Source organism: Sarcophilus harrisii, chromosome 4 (genome assembly GCF_902635505.1).
Source record: "Sarcophilus harrisii chromosome 4, mSarHar1.11, whole genome shotgun sequence".
NCBI classification, from domain to species: Eukaryota; Metazoa; Chordata; class Mammalia; order Dasyuromorphia; family Dasyuridae; genus Sarcophilus; species Sarcophilus harrisii.
The window spans coordinates 52112326-52134662 of NC_045429.1; the positions used below are offsets into that span (position 1 = coordinate 52112326).

A 22337-nucleotide genomic window follows, 5' to 3' on the forward strand; every position below is an offset into this window, starting at 1 on the left:
CAGTTCCAAGATAGGAAATTACATGAAGAGATGAGTGAAAATGAGTCTGTTGTTGGACATGAGGGGAGAGCAATGCAGGTATCACCTGGATATTGGACTGGCAAGATATGGGTCATCATCTTGCAAAAGCTCTCCCCTCTTCTCATCCTTCTCAATCATTATGCTTCATATTTTCCAACCACTATAGGATAATTTGGTGGGTCACCAAAATACTTCTTTTATATCAAGCTATTAGAGATTTCTTCACTTGTCAATATCAACTGTAAATCTAGCCAATGAAGAATGATTAAGGACCTATACTATTGAGAAAAGGTGTTTCCTTCAAGGGTTGTATATAAAATTTGCTTTAGGGTACTTCTGTCTTGGTAAGTTCATTATGTGCCAAGGACCAAATCCCCATGGGAAATATAACTATGTGAATATAACTAAAAAAAAAGATATTTGTCATTCCTTTCCCCTATTAAGACCCCCTAATTATTATATAATAGTATAATTATATAATTAATTATATAAATTAAATTAATAAAAAATACTCTTTTATTTCTTGTAAATGTAAGAGGGAGACAATTTGAGAAATATTTTCAAACACACATCCTTCCCTTTCTTGAAATATAGGTCCAAGAAATAACAGAAAACTAAAAATTATGATGATTACTATCATCCTAGCTGCCATTTATAAGTTGTGGTTTACAAAACCCTTTACATATTTTTAAAGATAATGAAAAATAACTGTGAGACCTTGAGTAAGTGACATCTTCCCTGGACCTCAATTGATTCATCTGTAAAATTAAGACATTGGATTATGAACTCCCTCTCAGGGATCTATGATCCTTGGGTCCTATGGAGAAGTTAAGTGACTCATCTGTGATCACAAAACTAGTAAGTAGCAGAACTGTTTCTCTCTGTCTCTCTCTGTCTCTCTCTGTCTCTGTCTCTATGTTTCTCTCTCTCTTTCTCTCTCTCTCTCTCTCTGTCTCTGTCTCTGTCTCTGTCTCTCTCTGTCTCTCTCTCTTTCTCTCTGTCCATCTCTATCTGTCCAACATGGTGGGGAAAATAAAAGATTCTTTTCTGCTCTCTTTTGGACTTCTCTGTTACTTTAATTATTTTATTCTTTATTTATCCTGATATAGTACAAGATTATCTAGAAAAAAAGAATAAGAAAATAAAGTCAGTAAGTTGCAAAAAAATTTGTTTTGGGAAAAAAATCCACCAAAACCTCAAAATATCTCATAATAAAACAAAGTAGAAGAGTATGAGTTTTCATTGATGATTTCATTTATCAATGCCTTTCCTTCCCCATATCGTGAAAGTTAATCCAGTATTGGCTACAAAGCCAACTTCCATTTATCTTACTGAAGATTATTTGCCCTGTGAATTTTCTGTGGGCAACCCCCAAATTATCCCATTGTGGCCCCACTCCTATTGTTGCCCCACACGATAGCCTCACACAGCAAGATAAAGATTGCTCTGTTGGCTCAGACCTGTCATTCATCAGGCCAGTGATTCTGTTTTTGGGAAGCGGCATAGGGCGATATTGCTGTGTGGAAGAGAGCTTATTGTGGTAAGGATTTACAATTAAAAACATGTGAGGGCTGTGATGATACATTTTTGCCAGAATAGTTGTGAAGTATATAGAAGACTAGGAATCATGAGGTGACCATTTATTATAGAAAGGGGATGCTCACTCCATTTGTAAGCTATTCCTGCTAAGCTGTATGTAAGCACAGTAAATAATTCCCATTTCTATAGTTTTATATAGTCTCAGTCTCTCTCTCTCTCTCTCTCTCTCTCTCTCTCTCACACACACACACACACACACACACACACACACACACACCACTTTTCTGACAACAACCCTATATGGACTACAGTTATGCAAATAGTATTATTCCCATTTTGCAGATGATAAAACTGAAGTTGAGGGATTGATTGAGCTAGAAAATATCAGAACTAAAATTTGAATTCTGATCTTCGGATATCAAATTCAATGCTCTTTTTCCATGAATCTGAGCTGCCATTCGTAAGCAGAGCTAATAAGTACTTTTTAGTATGATTATCTCGGAATCTGTGGTGGTGGAGGTTCTAAAGGAGAATCATAGGAGAGAAAGAGAAAGAGATGAAGATACAAAGAAGGACTCAGGAGCACTTAAATTATGGAATTAAAAATAAGAATAAGATTTAGGAACCAGGTTAGTTGGGCAAACTCATGTGGGAGGGAGATTTATGAGAAATGTAGCATGTTTCTCTCATTCATCAACTTCTCATCTCAATGGAACACAAAAATAGATGTTTGGACTTTCTCAGTTGGATCCTCTAGGGATCAGACCCTCCCTAATGCCCTTTCACCTCCAGCCTGAGTTGTTAATATTCCTTCTCTTCTCAGCTTCCTTCCTGTTATATTTACCTATGTAACATTATATAGCTCTTTTTTTTCCCCATCCCCCCCAGAAGAATGTCAGTTGCTTGCATTTTTGTTTTTGTATTAGCAGTATATGGAGCATATACTTAGTAGGTGCTTAATTAATGTAATTTGAATTTCGAGCTTCTAAAAATTGTGTCTTTAAAAAGTTCTCAAATTGGTTACTTTAAATTTTTTTTTTTATTTTCAGAGTTATTTTTTTCCCCTTTCTCTTTCCCAAATGTGGAATAAATTGTCTATTCAGTCCATACAATTGCAATGTGCTTCTTTGCAATGCTTGACACATAGTCAGGTGCTTAATAAATATTTGTTTCTTTCCTCCTTAACTCCCCTCATCTGGATTAGTGGATTTTCCCAATTTAAAATTTTAAAAGATAGCTCTTTTAAAATTCTGAAAATTGTAACTTTGCATAAGCATTGGACAAAACTGGGCTGAAGAGAAGAGATTATGCATTTGGGCTTGGATTTCAGTTTCTCTCCTCTCCCTCCCCCATGACCCTGTGTAATCGAAACCTTTCCCTTGAGGGGAATAAAGGCAAAATGCCCACCTTCCTCCTCCCTACCTTTCTACCCCTCCTCCCTTCCTCGGTGAAATTCCAAGCCAGATAGAATCTGTGATATCTCAAATAGTCCTGTCACTTTTCAGGGTCATCCCCTGGGGATACCCCTCCTCCAACTCCCAGCTAAGAACACATTTTCTGCATAAAAGTGGGCTCCTCAGGCCTTCCTTGTAGCCCCAATTGAAGTCCATATGTGTCTGGGTTAAAGGCTTTGTTGTCCACTTGGGGCCATAAGCATGGAACATCAAAAGAAACTTTGTTGGGTGGTGGAGGGGAGAACATTTAAAGGATTCTGCCCTCCATGGAGACTCTGAAGGGGTCCCTTTAATTTTTCTCAAGGATTTAACCTGGGACCAGCCATTTGCTGACCTACTGCAGTGACTTCTTCCTTCCTCCCCCCACAGAACCACCCACAAGTGAAAATTTCTGTAGCAGCCTGTATTTTGTTTAAGCCTCATGCCCTAGATCCCTTTCATACTTTGAATCTCATATTCTCCACCTCTCTCTCCCAAACTTTGGCATATTGGCCCCATTCTATAGCATGTAAAGTTGAAGAGTTAATTAGGATTTTTTTTTTTTTTTTTTGCAAAATTACACATTTCCATCTTAAGTAAAAACAATCTTTTCTTTTAAGGAGAGACAAAATAAAAAATTATGATAATTTTTGATTCCGTTTTTCATTTCTTTCCAATATTCTTTACTTAACTTGTTTTAAAAAATTATTTTTGCGAGGATACTGTTTTTATTGTATTATTCTTACAGTATATTTTCCACATAGATAGAGGAGAACCCAAATTTTTGGGGGGGTTTATTCTACAAACATTCCTTGAAACTGAGACTTTTTCTAAGAGTCAAAATAGGAAGCATAGAGGAACAGTGGAAAGCATGAAATTAGAAGTCAAAAGCTTGGGTTCAAGCCCCAGCTTCTCCTCTTTCCAGGTGTGAGCTGATCCTCTGATTCTCTAGAATGATCTTAGCATCTTCCAAGTTACCGTATATAAAGGTATTTCAGGGATGAGAAGCACTAACAAAAGGGAGAAGTCTGGGAGGTAGTATATGACCTTGTCTCCTGTGGTTCATAGATGATGAGAGAACATTTTTGCCATGGGTCACAGCCTATGCAAAGATCCAGACTGGATATCGGATGTCCTTTAAGGAGAATATCGTATGATCTAGTATGAATGGGATATAACCTGGGTGAAGAGGAATAATGTGTATTAGCCTGGAAAGATAGATTGGAGTCAGATTATCGATAGAGTGTACATACAGAATTCTGCACATCTTTGGGAAGAAGAACTTTCTTTCTTTTTAGAGGCATATTGACAGAACAAGAACCTAACACAAGTCTCAACACTCAATGAATTGTCGAATTGAGGACATTCATCTTCTTTCTCTCTAGTTTATGCTGCTTATACGTTGGTAACCTTGAGCAGTAAGTCACGACTTCTCTGAGACTCAATTCTTCATCTGTAAAATGGATTATGTGGATTCTCAGGCCCCATCTAGCTCTGAAAATATGACCCTATGATCCTGCTTGGAGAAGACAATGGAAAAATAGAATTTTAGTGAATTACACCTGAGCAAGATAAAGGAGGTAGATGTAGATGGATGTGGATGGCCCATTGGAAGCACAATGGAGAACTCCCACTGACCACAGAGTTGTTATCATGTATTCAGAGATGGGCTTTCCAAAAGATTTAAACCTACAGGGACAGAGAATAAAAAACTAAGAATATTAGATGTTGTGATTCTGTAATAGGGAATGGGGGAGTAAAAGAGAATGGATAGCTACTTATTAGACAGGTACTTGTAGATCTGCCCCAGATTTTTCAGGAAGGAGAAAACTTTCTTGTTTACTATGTCCCAGGCAGCTGAAATCTTCAAGTGTCTTTCTATATTTTAGTGATGGTGTTATTATCATTGTTATTGGTAGTAATTATATCAGTCATATAATTAATGACAATAAAAGGTCTCTGATCTTGAAAAACACATAACTATAGGGTGTTCCAAGTCAGTGCAGTGTTAAGCTTTAATAGTTAATAAGACTCATATAATAATAGATATTAAGTACTAATAATCATTTAATATTTAATAAGCTATTAAAGCTTAAAACTCCAGTAGACTTTTGGAACACTGTGTTGTATGAGTATGCACATGTGTATATATGTATATGGATGTGTGCTTTTTATGTGTATTTAGTGTTATACATTTAAAATATTAGCATTGAATAGTCACTCACCCATATGATAAAAGAGTTCCACATAGGAATACTAGTATGTCTCAACTTATGCAGCAGATATATATTCCAGAGATAACTCATTCGCTGATTTATTGAACAAAAGAATGAAAAGTTACATGCAAATTAAATGTGTATATATCATATTTCAATACACTGGAGATTCTCTAATAAAGTAAACCTTCAGTGAATCCTTTTTATTAAAAAATAATAAAAAGGATTAAAATCTTTTTTTCAGCATCGGCCCTTATAATTTGTGTTGTAGGTGCATGTTACAATGTAGAAAATGCTCTTTTTTATATATAGAATATGCACAGCTTTTATTCTTTTGGCTTCACCCCCCTCCCAATGTCTAGGAATGAACAAAATCTAAAGGAACTTCTTTACTTTGCAGATTGACTTTTCGTGTTCCTTTTTCTTAGGGAAAATGATACATTTACTCAAATTATTCCCCCAGAAAATGAGGCATTTGGGGCAGTACCACTTGTTAGCTCTTTTAAAGAGTATTTTTCTTTTTCTCACAAAACTTTTAACTAATCTTGTAGGCACTAATGGAGATTGAAAGGGAAATGTCAGTGCCCTTCACGAAGCAGTACCTGGAACCTTTGCTATGTCTTACCTATGTCTCCCTGATGGAAAACTTACCTGGTTCTCTTTCACTGATAGACTGAGCCAGAATCATCCTAACCGCAAGGACCCAGGGACAGAGGCCAAACCAAAAGTGATTGTGTGTGTGCTCACAGGCAAGCAGAAAATGATTGAATGGGGCCGACACCCATCACTGTGTGTTGGGAAACCTCACGTCCACATGTGGTTAGAGAGGTTCCCAGATGGAGACAGTCCGATGAGTGAGATACACGCTCACCTATATGGTACTGCAGAAAAATCAATAGGAAATGGAGGTAAAAGGGGGTCTGAGCTAAGCTTTTGTTGAGCAGAGATAAAACAAATCAGCTTTCCCTCCAGTTCTTGCTGCATATTAATACTTCCTTTGTGAAAAGTACAGGATAAAATTGAGAAGAAAAGCTGACTGACGGATCACTGATTTTTCCTTCTGCCCAGTACCACATATGAAGAACTCTGAAGTACATGGAGTTGTTCTGACATTTCTCTCATCCCTAACTTTTATTTTAATATTTAGAAAGTTTTGGCTTAGTGCTCCTTCTCCCCTTTCTCCCCTCCTCTTTCTCTGTCTCTGTGTCTCTTTCTCTCTATCTCCCCCTTTCTTCTCCTCCCCTGCCTTTTTTTTACAAGCCTGGCTATGGCTTTATTAGGAATTCCCTACAGTTACAGAGGGGGAAGGAATGGCGATTGGAGGGGAGGGAGGAAAGGGAGACCCCTCTCCCCTGTAAGAATCTAGCATTGAGCCATCACCCAGTGCTCGGGCTCACAGACTTGGTTGAGAGGATTTGCTTTAGCCTCCTATTTTATTAAGCATCCCCCTCCCCCAGCCCCCTGCTTCTGGGCAGTTTGAGAAGGGTCTCTCTCTCTCTCTCTCTCTCTCTCTCTCTCTCTCTCTCTCTCTCCTTTCTCTTGTCTAGAGAGGGCTTTTTTTTAATCGTGAGCAGAGGGCCCACTGCTCTCTCCTTCGCTCCTTCCTTCCCTCCCTCTCTCCCCTTGTCTCTCTCTCTCTCCCTCCTCCTCCTCCTCTCTCTCCCCTCCCCCTCTCTCCCTCTCCTTCCTCCCCCTTCTCTCCTTTCTGTTGTTTAGAGAGGGCTTTTTTTTAAGCATGAGCAGAGGGCCCACTGCTCTCTCCTGGCCTCCCCTCTCCTCCCCCAGCCCCCTCCCCGACCAGGAGTTCATCCAAAGTTCGCATCCAGACTCTGAACAAAGTGGCGCAGACCTTTTCCTGACTCCTCACCCTTTGTCCTCATCACTCAGTGACAGACAGGAATCAAATGCTGAGGACCCAGCCAGGAGAGGAGGGCTGGCTGGTCAGGGGAGAGAAGGAGGGCCGGGGGAGGGGAGGGGGGAAAGTTCCCATTAACTCCCCACACTATTTAACAAGCACAGGGAGTGTGTGTATGTGGGGGGGGACAGGAGGAGGAGGAGGAGGAAGAGGAGGACCACAGCTGAGGAGGCCCACACATTTCCAAGTTGCTTGCAGACTTGCTTCATCTGGTTTCTGTTTGAAGGGATGAGTGCATGGGAGGCTGAACCAGTCAGGGACTTACTTGGTAAAGAATGGGAGAAGAGAGAAGACAGGGAGAAAATGGTATCTTTGGTTGAAATCCTGTGGCTGACTTTCTCTGGAGCCCCTCCAAACATTTTGCTCCTGAAGTAAGAAAACAAATTTTCTAAGAGTTAAGGGGCTCACCTTTTAGAGTTGGATTACTCTTTCCAGGGCACCAGAGTACCATTTAGCAAATGACTTTTTCCACAGTGCTAAATGATCCCCTGGTGCCCTGAGAACAGCCCGTTTACCTCCAAAAGGTGAGCCGTTTACTGCCAGAGAGTTTATTGTCTGCAGTGGTATCTCATTCATCCTCACACATCCCTGTGAGGTATTTAGGGAGAAGGGAATGTGTGGGAAACTAACAGGTTGGATTTGGACTCCTGTTGAGCTGGAATGAATGCCATTAGCCTAGGGAGATGATGAGACTTGCTCAGGTTTTCAGGGGGAACCCATGGTGGACGTGAGTTAGCGCCCACCACTGCCTCTATTCCAGTCCCCTCTCAGCCCCACTACCCCTTTCTAAGGAAGAAGAAAGTCATCGCTAATACCCCCTGGAAGATTCATCTTAAAAGGATGATTAAAAGAGAAATGCTTGACTGCCTTAATTGGAGAAGGGGATGGTGGTTTGGTGATTGCCCCGGATTCATTACTGAAATGTCTGACAACTTCTTTTGTTTTTCAGGATGATTGCTTTCCTTTCTCTTACCCGACATCCCCTGCCTCTCCTTCCCTCAAATCATGGGGAGGCACAAAAGTGCTAGGTTAGGGCAAAGAGAAAGAGCTTGGCAGGGTGAGCCCTCAAATGAATTACTGATCTCATTCATGCGACTACTTCCTCGACAATGACTGTGGAACCCTCCCTAGGCTTGCCCCATCTAGGGGTCTTATTCACGTCTTCCTCTACATTCACTGTGAGGGGTCCATGAAGTGCATCAAGGGAGCCTTATTTAATTTGTCTCCACTTGGACTCTCCATCAGTTTTGCCTCACTTTAAGCAAATACATCACCTACTGATTTTGGGTTTTTTTGTTCATTTGTGTGTGTGTATGTACATATAACATACTTTGTTCTAATTCTGCTTACTTCTTGGTTTCAAACATATGAAGGTCTCCTCACACACACCTTGGGCTGTCTCTTGGTTGCCTTCTTGGTGTGATGGTCCAAGACTGGTGTCCCATGACTTGCAGCTACACAGTTCATGGAGGATTCTAAATTCTAAGTTAGACAAAAAGATTGCCTTAGCTAGCATAAAGAAACACAAAATTGAGATTTAGGGTCACAATTCAAATCTTGGTTCTTCCACTTACTAAGAAGAAAAAAGAGAATTATGATCTTGTTAGGAAGACTTAGATTCAAATGCTACCTCGGATTCCTACTAGTTTGACAAAACGTCACCTAGAAGTTACGACATCTCTTCAGACTTAGTTTCCTCAAATCTTCCTAGAAAAATACTGATGTTTACACATGGCTTATGGTTGGTAAAGTACTGTATTTATATTGTCTCATTTGTACCTCATAGCAATACTATCCCCATTTTATATGTGGAGAAACTGAGCTTCAGAGAGTTTGAACATCCTTGGGGGACATCCTTGGATAATAATAGCTATAGCATTTAGCTCACAGGATGACTGGGATGATCAAATGAGATAATATATAAAGTATATTATAAAACTTAAAAATGGTAATAGGCTGTCAATGCAATTCTCAGCTTTTTAGTATTTAGATTATACTAAAACTTTTGGGATACTCTGTATAAATGTTAGTTTTTTCTGTGTGACCTTAAATAAATTTCTTAAACTCTCTGCATTTCAGTTTGCTGATCTATAAATTGAAGAGATTGAACTAGATTTTCTGTATAGTCTCTTTAAGCTCTAAATTTAAGAGGCTAAATCATGAGATTCCTTTGCTTTGGCTTCTAAGGGAAGGAGGATAGGAAAGGTACCTTTGGCTTTATGGGAAAGGGGTCTATCGCCATCTTTGCTGAACCTACCAAGGAAGAGTGAACATAATGGTTTCTTGAATTTGATTATGAAGAAATCATAGAAATTGGCTGGAAGGATCTTCCAGATCATTTACTTCAATTCAATTTATAGTTGAAGAAACTGAGGCACATTAAGGTTATAAGTGACATTCCCAGGCTTACATACTTAGTTGATATCACAAGCAGAAATAGAATCCAGACCTTCTTACTTCATGATGTATGCCATAGCTATGATACAACTATATTTCTCAGAAGCATTTTTTTTGGCTTTAGAAATTCTTTTTTTTTTTTATCATAGCTTTTTATTTACAAGTTATATGCATGGGTAATTTTATAGCATTGACAACTGCCAAACCTTTTGTTCCAATTTTTTCCCTCCTTCCCCTCATCCCCTCCCCCCGATGGCAGGTTGACCAATACATGTTAAGTATGTTAAAGCATATATGTCCTAACGGTTATTTTGATGTACATTAGGAAGTTAGATGCTATACCACTTGGTGCATATATGTTTAATATTGATATGGCTCAAAAGCATTTAAAAAAAAACCTGTGATCTGATTTGAATTCCTAGGAGATAGTTATGCTGTGTAGGAACACGATGCATTTTTGTTCCTAGTTGATAGAACAATAAGACAACTCTCTATCATGGCTTTCCTTACAAAGAATTTTGCAATAAAACTTCATTAATATGGTCTCTGGCAAGTTTTGAACCCATAATGATTTTATTTTAGGAAAGGCTAAAGTTTACTAAGTGACTTGTTAAGTACATTTGCAGTGCAAGCAGGTTTAATGGAGAATATATGTTCTGCCTAAGAGAAGAAACTTCAAAACCTTAGTAGCATATATTTGCATATAGCCATCTTTACCTATTCACTGAAAAGCAAATGTGTTAGGCTCACCTATGACAACACAATGATTCAGATTATTGTATGCATTTGAAAGTGATAGAATGGCATTTCTAACCTCTTAGTGGGGATTTACTATATTTTAAATTATCCATCCTCTTATCTGAAGTATTATTTCCCCTATTCTTCAAGCAGAAAAAAAGGAGTGGTGACATAACTCGCTTTAGATCTAGTGATAAGGAACCTGCTACTCTGTGATTTTCAGTTGGCTGTGAAGCCCTTATTTGAAGCTGTGAGCTCAGGAAAGTCATTTGGGAAGTCAGACCCTTTGTAAATTGGGGTTCTGTGTTGTTGGTAATCAGCATCCTCTGTTGCACTCTTGGCAAGATGACAGTTATTGGTGTATTATTGGAAGTGCATGCTATTTATGAATCTATGAATCACAAGCACAGCCCTATTTCATTGTGGGTCAGAGTGTAGGACTGGGGTAAACATTTTGTGTGGCTTAGGAAGGAGACCAAGAGAAACTTCTCTTGCTTCTTCTCTCAGTAATCCAGTTAGTCCTGTGTAGGTGAAAAAGTTGCAAATCCTGTCTCAAGCATTCCCCTTGTGTCCCAAGCGTTAGGGTAGTCAATTTTCTTCAGATCAACCCAGGACTGTAAGGAAAGGAGCCTGAAGTTTCAAATTGTAGACAAATTTCAAAGTTCTAGTAATCAGATTTGTAACCTCATCAGTTTGGATGCAGAATCTTCCAAGGATGCAGGATGCAACCTATCCACGCCTGATCATCATATATGACTCTTATCCATGATGGACCAAAGATTGCCATGGTAATGGGGGGGGAGGATAGGAGATACTGGAGGCCTTTCTTGTTATCTCTTGATATCACAAAGATATCATCTCCTTGTAAACCCACAAACCCATCTTTTTCATATCACATATATTTCCTCCTGTTGTTTGAGACTTTTCATTTGTTTTATGTTGCATTCTACTAACCTTCACTATGGGCTTCTCCATTAGCGACTCTATCATTTGTCATTTTCAGTTCAGACATTGTGTTCCAGAGCACTATAACACCAATCAAATTTTTGTATTGAAAAAAATAGTCCTTTATACCTTGGAGAAGCTTAGATTAACAAGGTTTCTGAAGTGAAGTGCTAAATTCTTGGCCCAACTTATAGGATCCCAGCACCACAGCTCTATGGCTGGAAGGGACATGAGTAAGTGCAGTCTCTCCCAGTTGGTAGATGAGGAAACTGAGGCCTGGGAAACTTGAGTACTTGCTCAGAGTCACACATTGTGAGTAGTGAATGCACTATGTGCCAGACACTGTGCTAAGTGCGAGGGAAGCAAAAGGCAATTCTTGTTCCTAATCTCAGAGGATCGTACATTCTACTAACAGCGACAATAAGAAAACAAACCTATATAATATATGTATATATGAACAAGGTACATACAAGATAAATCAGAAATAATTAAAAGAAGGAAGTCATTGCAATAAAAATGTATTGGAAAAGGCTTCTTCTGAAAGTTGGAATTTGAACTGAGACTTGGAACACATTTATATATGTGTCTGCGTATATAATGTGTTGATATAGATTGTTGATACTAAACAAGTACCTTTAGTTAATTTGTAAATAGTAAATATTTTCAAACATAGTAATTCACAAAACAACAGAAATTTATAATTTGTGTAATAGGATTCTCTTGGCTTCCTAGAAAAATACTGATTTTTGCATATGGCTTATGGTTGGTAACATACTATATTTATATTGTCTCATTTGTACCTCATAGCAACACTACCCCTATTTTACATATGGAGAAACTGAGGTTCAGAAAAATCAAGTGGTATAAGAGATATTATTTGAACCTGGAACATCCCTGAATCCAAGTCCATTACCCTATGCTGCCTGTGGGGAACATTTCCTAGGACAATAAATTATCAAGAAACTTAAGACAAGCCTAGTCTGGTCACCTAATTCTAGAGGGTCTGAAAAGTTAATGTTTTATTGATTGAGTGAGATAAGTTTGGGCTATATTTGTGGCGGAGTTCTTTCTGATAATTTTGAACAGTAAGTGAGAGGAGATGCTAATATTGACATGAAAGGTGTAAGGCCATATGGTTTCCAGGGTGGTGGGGGGGTGGGCCTGGAGAAGAATTTCCTCTGATGAGATTCTGGTGGTATCTACATTTAGGAGGCCATTTTGGCAGGAATCTTGATCACTAAGTAGCCTAAAGATTAGTCCTTCCCCAGTTGGGTGCTTTCACAAAGGGAGGTACCCCTTCCCTCCCTCCAGTCCCTTTTGAAGTCATCACCACTATTTGCTGCAACAATTCATTTCACTCCCTACCTACTGTTTACTTCCCCATTATGGAAACTACCACCTGGGTTTTCTCCCAGGGATATTCCTGTTTGGAGGATGATCCCACTGGGAACAATGCACGTGACACACAGACATTAAGACCCTTGACTTTTAAAGTAAATTTTACAGACTACTTTTATCTAGTTAGCCACTATATAAGATTGGTTTGGGGCCAACACTGATCTATTTATATGGCACTTCATAAAAGTACATCTGGTTTGCTAACTTGGGATAGACCCCCCCAACCCCTCAGTCCTAGCCTGTTTGGAGAAACAGTGGTATCCTAATGCTATTTATCTTTCTGCAGGCCTTTCTTCACAATAGTTTAATAGGGGTTCACAGGTAGGGAAAGTAGGATTATTCTCATTGCACAGATGATGAAATTGAAGCTTAAAAATTCAACTTATAAGGACTTAGAAAGCACCCACTATGTGCTTGATGTTTATATTATTAACACTGTGTGCCAAGTGCTGGATATTTACAATGACAAAAAAAGGGTAAACAGTCCTTGTTCTCAAGTTATTTTATATTCTATTAGGGAGATACCTGTGTACAGAGTAAATTATCTAAGAGAAGTCAAATCATTTGCCTCCTTTCACATAGCTAGGAAAGCTTACAGATGGGATTTCAGCCATGGTCCCTTGATGCTGAGCACATTACTCTTTTCACTAAATACTGCTTCTCCTCTGCTCTGATTTTCTCCAGTCTCTATGTTCCCTGAGGGAAGAGTGTTTTTAGTCAGGGATTTTTTTTTTTTTTACCTTGAAGGCCTGTATGATGAGAAGATGAAAGAAGGTAAGTCTGCAAAGCACTTTGTGCTCTTGGGACAAAGGTGCCTTTTACATCTAAAACACTTAATTGCTGTTATATTATTTTGGTCTCTCCCTTGACACTGCGCAATTGTTATGGGTCTGCCAGCTCTCTCAAGAAGTTGAGCCATTGTACCCTCTCAAGGCTAATTCATCCTCTTGGCTTTGGAAACTTCAAGGTCAGAGAGATTTTTTTGGCTTATGGGGGAGGGTGTAACAGGGGGAGGCTCCCCATCATGGTAGCAAAACAGAGGAGTGTTTGTTTAAATCATCAATTTTTATAGGTGACTTTGTGGATAGTGTGAATTTATGCCAGTCTTTTTCTGCGATGGGATAAGGAGGACGTTTTTAGCTCATTGATGGTTTCCAATAGCGTTCATCATTTCTTTCCCTCCCCTTAAAACTTCAGTCTTCTCTTAAATCTGTATATATCCATTTTCTATATTACCAACTCACATTCACACGATCCATTTAGGATTTGCAGAATGCTTTCCTCACAATTCTGTGGGATATCAGGCAAGACATTTATTAAGTGCCTGCTGTATATCAGGTATGGGTATAATTCTTGACTATAGATAGTTAGTACATGTATAATTGCCCCCTTGGTCTATTTTTTGACATAGAAGGTGAGAATTGATAAGAAGTTAGAATATGAATCTCTCCTTTATCTTTGAGATATAAATAAAATTATAAATTGAAAAATCACCTGATAACAGCCCACATCCTCATCTCTATAGGTGTTTGAAAATTAAGAATCTGTGGATCATTTGCATGGATAATCCTTCTCACAATTTCTACACTTCACTGTTACCCATAAGAAAGCCAGTGGAAATCATTAAAACTTTAGCATGAGAGAGTTGGAACTTGGTGGCTGCTGCTCATTTGATGGCATTAGACAAATCACACTCAATGCTTTGATAATCCCTTCTGTTATTTTTTTCTTTTTTAATTTAGTGCATGGTAAGACTTTAAATGATTTATTAAATCAAGAGTTGTTAGAATTTGTGTACTTGGATGATGGTGATAGAGAAGAGAATGATAGGATAATAGATTTACAGTTGGAAGACATTGAGGGTTTCTAGCCCAAGTACCTCTTTTTTAATAGATGGGGAAACTGAAGTTGAGAAGCTGAGTGACTAATTTACAATGAAGAAAAAGCATATCTTTAAGAAAGACATGCTTATGCTCAGATCATTCCTTTGAGTTCCATAAGATGTGCTCTATTTGGATAAAAGAAAGAATCAGAAGTTTAGATTATAATCTGAGTGAACCACTAGGTCGGATGGGAAAGAGTCTTCATTTCTTTATGCTTCTGCTTTTTCCATGAAATGGAAATAGGGAAACTTGGTTTCTGCTCATACTTGTAGCAGTTTTTTCCCCAAAACCCATAGTTTGGGGTTAGGAAGTCTGAGAGATTGATAGTAGATGAGAAAGAAACTGAAATCTGAATGGGGATCTCAAGTCACAAGTGTTTTCTTAAGCACTGCATTAATTTACTAATTGTATCAGTGCTTCTCAAACTTTTTGGTTGCCATACTCTTTTACTCTTTTAAAAATTATTGAGGATACCTTGCACTCTGGCCAAAGCTTTTGTTAATGTGGGTTACATGTACTAATATTTAATATATTAGAAATTAAAATGTCTTACTATTACTATGAAAATAGTTTTGACCTAATGGATCCTTTGAAAGGTAGATTCCTGGATCACACTTTGAGAACTATTCATGTGGTGAAGTTCTGTGTGTGTGTGTTAGAGAGAGAGAGAGAGAGAGAGAGAGAGAGAGAGAGAGAGAGAGAGAGAGAAAGAAAGGAAGAAAGGAAGGAAGAAAGAAAGAAAAAGAAAGAAAGAAAGAAAGAAAGAAAGAAAGAAAGAAAGAAAGAAAGAAAGAAAGAAAGAAAGAAAGAAAGAAATTATTTGATTTTTAGCTGAAAGGGAGTTTAGGCATTAATTCAGCCCCCTCCCTTTTATATATAGATATATAGATATATATAGATATATATATATATAGAGAGAGAGTAAACTGAGACATCCCCTTCCCTACAAGAAGTTTAATAATTTGTTCAAAGTCACAAAATAAGGATTTGAATTAAAATTTAGTGCTTCAAAGTTAATGCTATTTAGACTGCTGTCTCCTACTTCTAAGTTTTTATTAGGAGTTGGGTTCAAGAGGAAAGTTAACGGGACATAAAAATGAGGTTTGGCTACTATTACTGCATGGGAATAAAGTACATTGAATTCCTTATATAAGATGATTAATGATGAATACATTTATTGTACCCTATTACAATGGGTATGAGGACTGAAATAAATTAGGTTATGTTACCATGCCTGCTGAAAGAGGAGAACCCCCCTGACTTTTATGCCAGGTGTTGTGTCTACTGTATCTGCCAAATTGTTGGGGGGTAGTACTCCTGGACACATTTTAAGGTTTGGGTCATATAATACCTGCAAAAGCTGTAAAGCTGAGTTGTCACCCACACATCCAACTTTGCATTGGAGCAAGTATTTAGTGGGAGTCATCTACATATATCCTTAGTATAAGGGAATTTTTTGCCCAATTTAAGAGAATGAAACATGAATCCTATTGAATGAAATAGAATCCTTAACAATTATACTGAAAATATATGACAAGCAATTGTTAAGAAGTCAATATGTTTTTTGGGGGGTTAGACTGTAGTAATGTAAGTTTGTATGGACTTTCTTAGCACAGAGGAAGAGAAGAAAGGACTAAAGTAAAAAGCATGAAAAGATTGTAATTAAGCCTTCTATATATACTCTACTCAACCTTTGGGAATGGAAGTGGTGAAATGAAAAAAAAAAAATGGAGATCTTCACAAACCTGCTGAGAATGTTGGAAGCAAATCCAAAATGATATTTCTTTGTGAAAGGGGAACGGGAAGGGATAGAAGCAACATCCAGAAGGAACTGCTTTGTTACCAGGCAGCGGAGAAGGGGAGGAACAGAGAGAAAGGTTAAGACTAAAATGTTAGCAGCCATGCCTACAGCTTAAAGTTAACTTAGATCTCATAGCCTTTACTAATTCTAGAGATTGTGCTAAGAACTAAAAATAAAAATCTAAGCAAAAAAAAAAAATAGACAGTTCTTACTTTCAAGAAACTTACATTTTAATGGAGGAAAATTACACATTTGGGAAGAGGTTGAGGAAAAGTCCCCCACATGGGTTAAGAGGTAAGAAAAATAGAAATTAGGGAGCAAAACTGGGAGAGAAGTGAACAAGTGAACATTTCCATGTTCACTAGGTAATTCCTGAAATGGTCATTCCAATTTGGGGGGACCACAGGACAGAGACATCTCCAGGGTGAAAATTTTCAGTTAAAAAAGTTGGAGTAATCAAGAGTAACCATATGTCTTCACATTAGACCCCCAAATGTACTTCATATCTGCCCCTAAAAATAAATCTTAGAAAGTGCTGTGGTTTCACCTCTGTATCTTCCTCTAAAGCTGGCTCTTCATTCTAGTGCTCATGACCACTTAGATCCCATAGCATTGAATCAATGAGATCCTAGCCCCATTCCCTCTCAATTCCATAAACGGTTTCAGGGCCCAACATATAATGGCAAACTATTCAAACAGCCATATAGTTGTTAAATAGGATAATATCAATCAGGTAGAGCCAGGTGAAAGCCATTTCATGTTTAATAGCTATGCCTAAATATTGTATGCATGGGCCAGGAAGAAATTTAACAAAAATTGCAAACTCTGGTCCATAAAACTTAATTTTATATTTAGAGATTAAACATAATGTAATAGAAACAGCACTGAACCTCAAGGCAGAAGAGCCATGTCTGGGCCTGCTTAATCACATAACAATAACAATAATAATAACTGAAGTTTATTAAACAAAACCTTTAAAATTTTATTCATGCCATTTGAGCCTCACAACAACATACTGAAGTAGATATTTTATGCATTAGGCTCTCTTTAATGTATTGAGGAAATGAGGCTCAGAGAGATCAAATCCATTCTCTGTGATCACATCTAGAATTGGAGGTAAAAGTTGATCAAAGGCCCTACTTGCTCCAAATCTTGTACTCTCTCTATTATACACATGCTTTTTATTTTTTTTTTTGCTGTTGGCAAAAGGGTTCTTAAGTATTTAACAAAATAATGGGTTTTTAGTGCTTTGTAAATTTAGAGAATTTCAAAAAATGAAATAGCAATCATTCTTTATTATTTCCTTGTATTCACTACAGATAGAAGTTGGTTGGTAGACACTTCTTGGAAGTCTTGGAAGATAGTTCTTGGTGGTAGGAGAAAGTGTAGAAAGGCAAAGAGAAAATATTGAGGGGCAGTTACAAGTGTTTTATTTTTTAATTAAACATGAATGTAAACAATAGGCTTTTTAATTTTATTTTTTGTTTTGTTTTGTTATTTTTGTTCTACCTGCCCAGCTGATAGAAATCATCTTTGTTAGAAAAGCAATCATAAACTATTGTAGATTTGGGATTTTTGCGTATTGTTTTCCCTCGGTGATGTCTAGTTTCATGACTTTTCACTCCTTTCCACACTTTCTTAGGAAGATATCAAGAAGGAAGGGAAGGGAATAAGCATTTATATAGCACCTACTGCATGCCAGGCATTGTATTAAGTGCTTTTTACAAATATCATCTCATTTGCTCTTCATAGCAACCCTGAGAGGTTGGGTGATGTTATTATCCCCATTTTTAAGTTTTAGGAAACAGAGGCAGGCAGAAGTTAAGTTACCTGTCCAGAGTTACATAACCAGTAATTGTCTAAAGCTGGATTTGAACTCAGCTGCTCTTGACTAGAGTCCCAGTACTCTATCCACGATGTCACCAGCTACCAAAAGTTCATAGGATAATAGGATTATAAGTTTAAAAAAAAGAGATCTTAGACCCTTTGATTTCTACTTTCTGCTCCCTAGATTTGAGTGTGTCAGAGAACTATATGTTATATAAACATATTCTTGTATCCCTGTTCCCCAACTACATTGCCCATTTAAAAGGGGATTAAATAAATTGCTGAGGGCTTCACCCATTTCTCCATATCTACCTATCTTGCCTTACCTTCTTCCATTTGGGATATTGTTTTGCCTGGGTAAACTCAAGTCTTCTTCTCTTCAGTGTGTATTAAGCAGCTGATCGGTAATTCTACAAATTGTTCCCCATATTCCCTCCTCTCCTTTGCCAATGCCGTTAATACTTTGCTGAAAAATCACAACTGTTCTATGTATACATTTAAGTATCTTGCACTTCAGCTCTTATGGATATTTAGTCAGACTTGGTCTCTTACCCCAGATGGAGGAGGAGGAACACTAAGATAATAACAGCTAGAGTGATGAGTGAATGCACAGGTGTATCAGAAAAATTGTAACAGCCCCCTTGTGCATCTTATCTGGCATAACTTTTAATTATTTTAAAAATATCATTGCTATTAAATCATATATTCTTAACTGCATGGATTTTACTTAAATTATGAGTTGATGCATCAATAAAAACATACTTGGACAGCTTATTTACCCTTGAGTATATTTTAGAAAGGTACCTGAAAGGCAGTTGGGAGGATGGAGTGCTGCTCAGGGTCAGTTGGCAATATTAGAAGAATGGACTGGGTCATGGTTGAATGTGTACGGTAAGTGTAGCCCTGGAACAGAATGAGCTGGGATGCCTAAGTGGTTACATTTGCAGAAGCCACATGCATTCTCACTGTAGCCTTTGTTTTTAATGTCAATAAATTACAACTGGGTAAATGCCTTGAGTCTGCATTTGTATTGCCTTCCTGTGAATCCCCAAACCCAATGTTACAAAGGGTTTGTAACCAAGGGATGCTATTTTTGAGGAAAATTGCATTCTTCATCTGTTTCCTCTGAAACATCACCTTTTCTCCAGTCAAGTACAATCATGGGAGACCTTTCTTCCAAAAATACTTTGATGCTCAACTTAGTCTCCATTTTGAGTAGTGGTCCGGGCCACTGCTTTGACTTTCTAGACTTGAACACCATGTTCTCACTCCCCACACTTTCTACATCCTGCTCCACTTCCCAGCTCTTTTTTGTATTTTGTCTTTTTTTTCATTAGAATGTAAACTCCTTGAAGACAGGGATTATTGTAACCCTTGTGCTTAGCACAGTGCCTAGTACATAACATGTGCTTAATAAAACCTTGCTGCTTTATTATATTTTGCAATCATAGTACCTGCCAGAATTTTTTTAAAGTTTCATTGGCTTTCAGGAACCCAGAGATATTACTATGGCATACTCTGCAAAGTGAAGAATTGAAGTAGAATTTGGTTGAAGGCTAATCTTTTCCAAATTTCTTGGTCTTGGATTTATTGTTGTTCAGTCATTTTTCATTCAGGTCCTACTCTTCGTGACCCCATTTGGAATTTTCTTGGCAAAAATACTAAAGTGTTTTGCTATTTCCTTCTCCAGTTTATTTTACACTTGCGGAAACTGAGGTAAAAAGGGTTAAGTGATTTGCTCAATTTACACAGCTACTAAATTAAAGAAGATAAGTCTTCTTGATTCCAGAGCTGGCACTCTATCCACTGTTAGCTAGGTGCCCAAAATGCATGATAGCTGCTATTATTATTAATTATTAATATCATTGTTGTTGTTATATCTTGAAAGAAAGGAGAGAAATATGCCAAGATTGATCCTGTATTTAGGATTAAAATCAATGAGTCCTGGTGGAGAAGTCTGTTGACACTAAGCTTTGAGGGATTCTTTTAACATTCTCCATCAGATTTTTATCTTTATGAATAAATTTGTAAAGCATTTCTTTTGAGGTTTTGGAATCATATTGGTATTTTTCAGTTCCTTGGGAGAATATTTGGTGGAAATTTACGATAACCCTCATCCTGAGAACAAATCATTCTGGGCTCTGGTAAAACTAATCCAAATTGTTTCCGGATATTTATCTAGACTTTTAAGTATGTTTTTCCTCTGCTTGAGTTTTGGGCACTTCTTTCTTGATTTCTTAGCAGATTTCTTTGGGGAACTGTGAAAAGCAAAGCTGTGGAGTTCTGGTCTGCTGTTTGGTGGTAGCAGAGACACATGGTGAATCTCTTATGCTTTTTTTTTTCCTATTCTCTAATGCTTGCAACCTAATAGTGTTTCAAAAGGGAGATAATAGACTCTTGAGCTAAAGGGACTTCAGGAATGATCTAGTCCAACCTCTCTTTTTAGATACAAGGAAATGAGTCTTACACAAGTTGAATGACGGTGTTTCCGCCATAGGAGACTTCAGGCTGCCATAATGCTCTCTTGTCAGTTATACCTCAGGGACAATGTGACCACGTGCTAATCCGCTCCTTGATTCTCATAGTTGTCAGCTGCCTTTTCCTCACCTTTCACATATTCCTTTCTCACCTTTACTTTTTCCTGACATTTTAAAAAGTCTACCTGGAAAGTTATTTATTTATTTATTTATTTTTAGCATTTGGCTTAACACTAGAATGGAAAGACAAGAACCAAAGATACCCACCCACCTAAAGAGATAAAAAACCATTGGAAGCTCATAAGTCAGAATAGAGAAAAGCTAAGCTTCCTTTCTCTTTCTCCAGGGGAAAAAGCATTTTAAGTGCGTGGAGGAGACAACATGGCGTTTCTTCACTCTAGGGCCCATTTTCTGTCTTTATCTCTTTTTCTCCTGACTTTTCAGCCAAGCAGGGTGTCACTGCTAGAAGCCTTATCTCGAAGTGTAGGATTTCATTTCTTCCCCCTTCCCCCTCACCCATCCCAAACTGCATCTCATCCCCGACTCCCGCCTGCCTCCCCTCTGACATCCATCATGAGCTTCATTTCTTTCTAAGTCTTGGAATTCTTTCTTTATGGCATCATTCCCTGACAGACAGAGATCCAGGCTCTTCCCTCCCCCCGTTTTTGTTTCTTTTCTCTTTTCTTCATAGGAGTCTGGAATTGCTAGGCAAATATTTAGCTGGTTATTTTTACAGTATTCCCATCTGAATATTTTGTCACTAGGCTCTTTTTAATTTCAGTCCTTTCTGGAGAAGGGTTAATAGTTCAAACTCATCATTTTTCTTTTGGGGGTTGAGCCATACAAAAGCTGCCTGGAGGGAGATTGTTCCTCATGGTTGGAGGAGAGGATAAGGCTGAGGGGGGTGTGTATGTGAGTGAGTGAGTGAGTGAGTGTGTGTGTGTGTGTGTGTGTGTGTGTGTGTGTGTACCTGGTTTGAAAATAAAAGAAACTTCAGAGTTCCAAGTTTGGAAACTGAATTCAGAAAGCCTGGTCTATGTGAATTCTTTCTCTCTGTCTCTGTCTCTGTGTCTTTTTCTCTCTGTCTCTTTATTACTGTTTCTTTGTCTCTCTCTCTCTCTTTATTACTCTTTGTCTCTCTGTCTCTTTATTACTGTTTCTCTGTCTGTCTTTTTATTACTGTTTCTCTGTCTCTCTGTCTCTTTATTACTCTTTGTCTCTCTTTCTCTTTATTACTGTTTCTCTATCTCTATGTCTTTTGTCTCTGTCTCTCTATCTTTCTTTCTTCCCTCTGTCTCTCTCTCCTGCTTATGTAACAGAAACCGAGGAAAGCTGAGAATAAACTGGGCCATGTCCTTCTCAAAGTGCACTGCTGAAGTTAGGAAGGCTGGAAATATCTCTTGGCCTTCATTTTTCCCATTTGCTAAGTAAAGAGCAGGCTTTGTCTAGGCTCCTTTTTTCTTCTCTAAAAAACCTTCTGTGCTCTTAAAAGAAGCCAACAGAAAGTTAAAGCCAATATGTGTGCACTTCAGACTTTATGAACAACTCTCCCAAAGCAGGCCCTAATTCATGACTATCAGTTTGTGGTAACCAGAGGCAATAAATCAGCCCATCTCTTAGCAGTACCTCTCCTCAGGTACTGCTTACCAAAAGTACCAAAGGTACCAAAAATACCAAAGTACTCCTCACTCTTTAAGGTACTCCTTACCAAAGTATTTCTTACTCTTTAAGGTACTCCTTACCAAAG

At 38.1% G+C, this 22337-nt stretch overlaps 1 protein-coding gene across 2 annotated transcripts in view; it reads left to right on the forward strand.

Moving 5' to 3' along the window:
* The window catches only part of PBX1 (PBX homeobox 1), a 316651-nt gene that overhangs the window by 24234 nt on the left and 270080 nt on the right, over nt 1–22337 (forward strand). The gene's annotated exons all lie outside the window — the stretch shown is intronic.